Consider the following 7,184-nt stretch of genomic DNA (forward strand, 5'->3'; position numbering starts at 1 on the left):
TTACATTAGGGTAGTGAGGCTTCCAAGAGCAGCGAACTCTATAAATAAATATATCCACACTACAAATATTTCAGAGTACATATGAAAATATATCATACTCTACATAGGAGATGCTCCGGTTTTCATTCTAGCACTCTGCTTCAGAGGCCATTTCCCCTGTTTAGTTGGAGCCCACAAGGGCCATTGTCAGTCACTTCTAAAATCAAGGTCCCAGTAGGTAATATACCGTATTTTTCGCCCTATAGGATGCACTTTTCCCCCTCCAAAGGGGAAATGTGTATGCGTCCTATGGAGCGAATACAGGCTTTCGCTGAAGCCTGGAGAGCGAGAGGGGTCGGTGCACACCGACCCCTCTCGCTCTCCAGGCTTCAGGAAGCTCCGTGCAACCCGCCGGAGCCCGGCGCGGCTTCGCCATCGCTCTGGCTCCCATTCTGGGGGCTGGGGTCGGGGAAGCTCGGGCTTCCCCCGCCCCCAGCCCCGGCATCGCTCTGGCTCCCGTTCTTTTTTCTTTATCCCCCCCCCCAATCTAGGTGCGTCCTATGGGCCGGTGCGTCCTATAGGGCGAAAAATACTGTACTTGGACTTTACCATGGCAGAGTTCAAAAAGGTAGGTGACATCATTGAGTACTTCTCCATGCAAACTCCGAAATGTATGTGAATAATAAAAAAAAAACCATGTCAGGCAGAAGGCTAAGCCGCTTTTTCTTTGTATGCATTGAGGTGTATTCAACCTCAACACCTTCTTGAAATCTGACATAGCGCAGCTGAGATACAAGTTTACCACCTCAATGAGGCCTAGGGAGCCAACACTCCTCTTGCTATAAAAAGCAGCACCTGTCAGTCAGGAATCCTTCTTAGGCGTACTGTGTTGAAACCTGCCAATTTACTTCTTTCCTTCCCCAGTGAAAGAGGTTTTGGCTTTTCTGCCCCATTTGCAGATAACTTTGGGATTTCTTTAAGGGACAGCATGTGAGAGGCTGTGGATGGTTTTCTTTCTACGAAACATTCCTCTAGCTCTTTGCAGCCTCCCTGGCTGCCCACGCTTTCTGGTCTGAAGAAGACCCATGGGAGGACTTGGCTCATATCTTCTCTTGGGTTTTAATTGAAGTGCCGGAAGCCAGGAAGGCTGGCTACCAAGTGCCTGAGTTCTGCACACTTGTTCATTTTGTTTTTAATAGAACTACACACACACACACACACACACACACACACACACACACACATATTTCCACAATTACTTATTTTAAAAAGTATTTAAAGAATAGCAAAACAAAACAATGAAAAGCAAAACAACAACTTTATTATTTGTACCCCACCCATCTGACTGGGTTGCCCCAGCCACTCTGGGTGGCTTCCAACATATATTCCAAACAATGAAAAGGGCAGCTCCCTGCACACCCAGGAAAGGCATGAGGAAGATGTCATGGAATACAAACCACCAGAGAGGTGATTTGTAGAATGGAAGAACACTTACAAAACCCCTCAGCCACCTCAAAAGTAAGGTGAGCACAACAAAAACCTCATATCCTTCCCATGAAAACACCATCAAGATGTTCTCTCCCCATTCATCATTTCCAAATGCATACATACAGTGGTACCTCAGGTTAAGCACTTAATTTGTTCCGGAGGTCTGTTCTTAACCTGAAACTGTTCTTAACCTGAAGCACCACTTTAGCTAATGGGGCCTCCCACTGCTGCCGTGCCGCTGGAGCTCAAGTTTTGTTCTCATCCTGAAGCAAAGTTCTTAACCTGAGGTACTATTTCTGGGTTAGTGGAGTCTGTAACCTGAAGCGTATGTAACCTGAAGCTTATGTAACCCGAGGTACCATTGTACTGTATTACATAATTGTATTTGCATTCTGGCTTTCCACAGTTTAAACCATGCTCAAGGCAGTTTATAACATGAAAAAATACATAAATGCAACATAACAAAAGTGGAAACCATTTATGGAAACCATAAATAAAACATCAAAAAAGACACACCAAACTAACCAGTTTCCACATAAATCAAAAGATCTAAAATAAAGATACGCAATACCAATAGCAACAATGCCCCAACCCAAGAGTCTGTTCAGCAGGGTGTCCTTGTGTTGCAGCTGGTTATTGGCCTGTGGGCTCTGTCTATAAAATGTTGGGTTCCAGGCCAAAATGGCAATTTCAACCTTTATTTAGCCCCGTGCTTGTGTTACAACAATCCTCAAAAGAAACAACAACAAATGATAGTGATATTGCTCTTTGTTCTGGCGAAGGGAGCAACATTATTGCCATGAAAAGGAGAGGAAGTGACCAGGTCAGAGGTGGGTTAAAATCGGTTTGTGACTTCAGAGGCAGCTGTCATGTCTGCTCCTTTGAGCAGAATTGAATGCTGTCACAAAATGCCTGAAAAGCAGCAGGCTAGGGGACTTCCGGAGGCGGCGCGACCGGTAATGGCTGCCTTCTCCGAGTAAGGAGAAGGGAGCTCCGCTGTAAACGGGTCGTCCGCTACGGCGAAGCGGAGACCCATTCAGGAAAACCACAGGTGGCAGAAGCCTGTGGTCTCGGGACCCGGCGGGCGCCAGAAGCAGCCCCCAAAACGTTGAAGGGACCCCGTAAGGGGCTCCGGATCGCGGAGGGGGTAGCGGCGCTGTGGGTCGTTGCGCAAACAGCGAAGTGAAGCCGCGTTGCTGTTGCCGGTCAGCGCTGTCCTTTCTTCCTGCAACTTTTCTGAATTTTGGAAACTACAACCCGTGAGTAAATTTGGACATTGAAAACTTTCTGAAACTTTTGTCAACTTTCTGAAACTTTTTGAGAACTTTCTGAAACTTTTAAAACTTTTTTAAAAAAGTTGAAATTTGGCTGAAAACGGAGTGAGGATAAGCAGGAAGCCCATCTCCCGCTATACTGAACTTTAAGCAAAGAGCAGGAGGAGTGGAGACAAAAAGTTATGCGTTAACTAAATGCTGGCACCCTGTTAAAGCAGTTTTCTGAGTGAAAGACTTTGAGCTATTGACTTTTGCTGGTCATATTGGGAGTGCATTGATACTCTTCTTCTGTGGAACCAGTGGATTACAAAAGAAATAAGAATCTCTGGTGCTGGAGCTGCCTGGAAGAGCACCAGTTTGCAACTTTGGATACATTGAATTCAGGTTTTGAAACATTCTGAGTTGGAACTGGATACTTTGAAACTGTTGCAGTCAAGGCACTGTAAGAAACACTGTTTTGCTTTAAGTTTTACTCTGCTAAAAATAATACATTGTGGAGGCGATGGACATGGATTTAAATTTACAAGTTTAACTTGGATTTGATCTTTTCCCTGAAGACGTACTAAGCTCCCTCTAGAGGATTTTGGATTTACAGCAGTGACTTTGTCCTACTTTCCCTTTCCCGGCCTCTGTTTGACTATTGTATCTGGGACTCTGCTTTCTCATGGGAACAACTTGGATTGACCTTGGATTACAGATAACTTTGGAATGAGTGGCGCAAGGAGAAGAGGAAGGACTAAACAAACAACTCTAACTTTATCTGCAGCCTCACAGCGCAGATCTTCTGTGCCGGCCTTGCCTTCCACTTTGCCTCCAGACATAGAGGCGGCCTCCCTAATACAGGCAGGGGAGGGAGAGACAGAGGAGCTGCACCTGGGAGATATGGCTTCAGGGACAAGTAGCTCTGTCTTGGAGAAAATTTTGGAGAAACTGGAGGCTCTGGACAAGAAGGCTGATTTGCATACAGCTAAAATTGAACAGAACATAGAAAGCTTGAATAAGCTGACTGGACAAGTTGCACGGAATGCCCAGTCTATTGGAGAATTAAAGGAGGCTGTAGGTGAAAATCGTAAACTGGCTGAAGATACTAGTCAAAGACTGGAAGAACTTGAGAAAGAAGTAAGACCACTCAGCAAACAAGTTGGAGAACATCAGATTTACTTTTCGATGACAGAACTGCGAAACAGGGAGACCAACTTGAGGATACGGTCAATACCAGAGGTGGAAGAAGATAATTTTATTGAATTTCTAACTAAGGAATTTGCCAAGTTTTGGAAGTTAGAGGAAAAAGACTTCAAAATCGTATCTGCTTTCAGGCTTGGCAGAGTCAGAAGGACAGAGAAGCCCAGAGATTGTTTGATAACACTGAGATCAAAGGAGGAAAGGGACAAGATTTTGGGCCTGCACTACGAAAAGTCACTAGACATTTTGGGCAAGAGAATTGAAATCTACAAGGACATTCCTAAGCAGTTGCTGGACCTTAGATCTAACTACACGGAATTGGCAAGACTGTTGAGAAGCAACGCAATTATCTTCAGGTGGGAGTTCCCACAAGGATTATCCTTTACCTACAGAGGGAGAAAGATCAAAATCAAAACAGTGGAAGATAGAGACAAGTTTTTGGGAGCACACGGAGAAGACCTCCACAAAGGACTTGGATTGCCAGCGCCAGAACTTCCAGGGGAGCCCGCCCCCTCGGATCCTCAAGGACCGGAGAACAAGGTACCACCCCAGAAAGAATAACCAGACCTATCCAGGATGTCTCTGCAGCTTTTGAGCTGGAACATAAATGGCTGTAACAGTCCCGAAAAAAGGTCTAAAATTTTTCATATTTTAAAAAAGGAACAATTGGACATTATATGCTTACAAGAAACACATGTGATTAGGCTCCATAGAAAGGTGTTAATAAATAAAAGGCTTGGTCAAGAATTTATATCATCGGATACAGTTAAAAAGAGAGGTGTGGTGATCTATGCAAAAGAGAGCCTTTCACCAAAATTTCTCTTTAAAGATGAAAGTGGAAGAATCCTCGCAATAGAAGTACAGTATCAAGGAGAAAAAATTTTGATATTAGGAATTTATGCTCCAAATGAAGGAAAATCGGATTTTTATAAGAAGTTGCACGAGACCATGCTGGATTATCTGGATTACAACAACGTCATCATGATGGGGGACATGAACGGGGTAGTATCAACAAATATGGATAAGTCACAGAACCAGAACATTACTAAAGAGGGAAGACTACCTAAGACCTTTTTTGAAATGACTGACAATATGGACTGGGTTGACATCTGGAGAGTTAGAAACCCCTTGGGAAGAGAAGGAACATTCTTTTCTGAAGCTCAACTGACTTGGACACGAATCGACCAAATATGGATAACTAGAAGTCTGGCACCTAAGGTGAGGAAGGTGAAAATCTGCCCTAAAACATGCTCCGACCATAACGCCTTGAGAATGGATATGACATTGATCCCAACCGGCTCCTTTAGATGGAAGATGAATGATGGCCTGTTTAGAGACCAAAGAATTGTAAAGAAGGCCCAAAAAACTTTAAAGGACTATTTTGAGATTAACTTGAACACTACGGTGGAAAAAAGAACTATCTGGGATGCAAGTAAAGCTGTGATGAGAGGGTTCTTGATTCAACAGAATTCTTTAAAGAAAAGACTGCAAAATGAAAAGAAAGATAAAATTCTGGAAAGTATCAAAGAGTTGGAGAAGAAGTTAAGATCTAACCCGAAGTTCCAACCGATTCTGAGAGAAATTAAACTTTATCAGGCACAATATTCCAAACTGATAAATCAGGAAATAGAATGGAAGATTAAAACAATGAAACAAAAAACTTTTGAATCGGCAAATAAATGTGGGAAACTGCTAGCCTGGCAGCTGAAAAGGAGACAAAGATTAAATACAGTAACAAACTTAGAGGTTGAAGGAAGGAACATTCAGAACCCGGGAGAGATTAGAAAGTGCTTCCAGAGGTATTTTAAAAAGCTATACACTCAAGGGCCACAAGATGAAATAGAGATTACACAATTTTTGGAGAGAAATGGATTAGCAAAGCTGTCAGAAGAAAATAGAACAATTTTGAATGGCAAAATAACACGACAAGAGATTGAACAGGCCATCCAGAGTCTGAAACAGGGCAAATCACCAGGGCCAGATGGACTGACCTCTAACTACTATAAGACATTGAAGGATTATTTGATACAACCTTTGTTGGAGGTCAGTAATGAAATAATGGAGGGGAAGAAGGCGCCTGAATCGTGGAAAGAAGCATTTATCACATTGATTCCAAAGTCAGAAACTGAAAAGACACAACTCAAGAACTACCGTCCCATCTCCCTTTTAAATGTGGATTACAAAATATTTGCAGATGTTTTGGCACGAAGATTTAAGAAAGTTTTAAGTGAGATAATCCATAAAGACCAGGCAGGCTTTCTCCCGGGCAGACATATGTTTACTAACACAAGGAACATCATAGACATATTGGAACTTTTACAAACAAACATAAACACTAAAGCAGTTTTAATTTTTATAGACGCGGAGAAAGCCTTCGACAACATATCTTGGAAATTTATGAAGGGGAATTTAAAAGAAATGGGAGTGGGACGGGGGTTTGAGAACGGGATTGAGGCAATATATTCAGAACAAAAGGCTAAACTGATAGTTAACAATGTGGTTACAGAAGAGTTTAAAATTGAAAAAGGTACACGACAAGGCTGCCCGATTTCCCCATTACTGTTTATTTCGGTTCTGGAAGTGCTCCTGAATATGATTAGGGGGGACAGGTTGGTGGAAGGGATTCAGGTCGGAGCGAAACAATATAAACTTAAAGCTTTTGCAGATGACCTAGTTCTGACATTACAGGAGCCGGAGTCTAGTTTGAAAAGAGTACTACAACTGATTCAAAACTTTGGTCGAGTGGCAGGATTTAAGTTAAACAAGCAAAAAACTAAAGTTTTGGGGAAAAACTTGACAGATACTGAGTTGGAACAGCTTCAGAAAGAGACAGAACTAAATGTGGTTAAAAAAGTTAAATACCTAGGGGTAAACATAACAGCAAAAAATCTGAGTTTATTTAAAGATAATTATGAAAAATGTTGGTCAGAGATTAAGAGAGACTTGGATAGTTGGTCAAGACTAAAACTTTCTTTGTTGGGCCGAATAGCTGCCATCAAGATGAATGTATTGCCAAAAATGTTATTTTTGTTTCAGACACTGCAGATTGTAGACAAGACAGAGTGCTTCCGGAAGTGGCAGAAAGATATTTCTAAATTTGTCTGGCAGGGCAAAAAGCCCAGAATCAAATTTAAAATATTAACAGATGCGAAAGAAAGAGGGGGCTTTGCCCTGCCAGATTTAAAGTTGTATTATGAAGCTGCAGCTTTCTGCTGGTTAAAAGATTGGTTACTTCTTGAAGATACGGATGTCTTGGATTTG

This window comes from Podarcis tiliguerta, assembly GCF_965153285.1.
Source record: "Podarcis tiliguerta genome assembly, chromosome: 2".
NCBI lineage: Eukaryota > Metazoa > Chordata > Lepidosauria > Squamata > Lacertidae > Podarcis > Podarcis tiliguerta.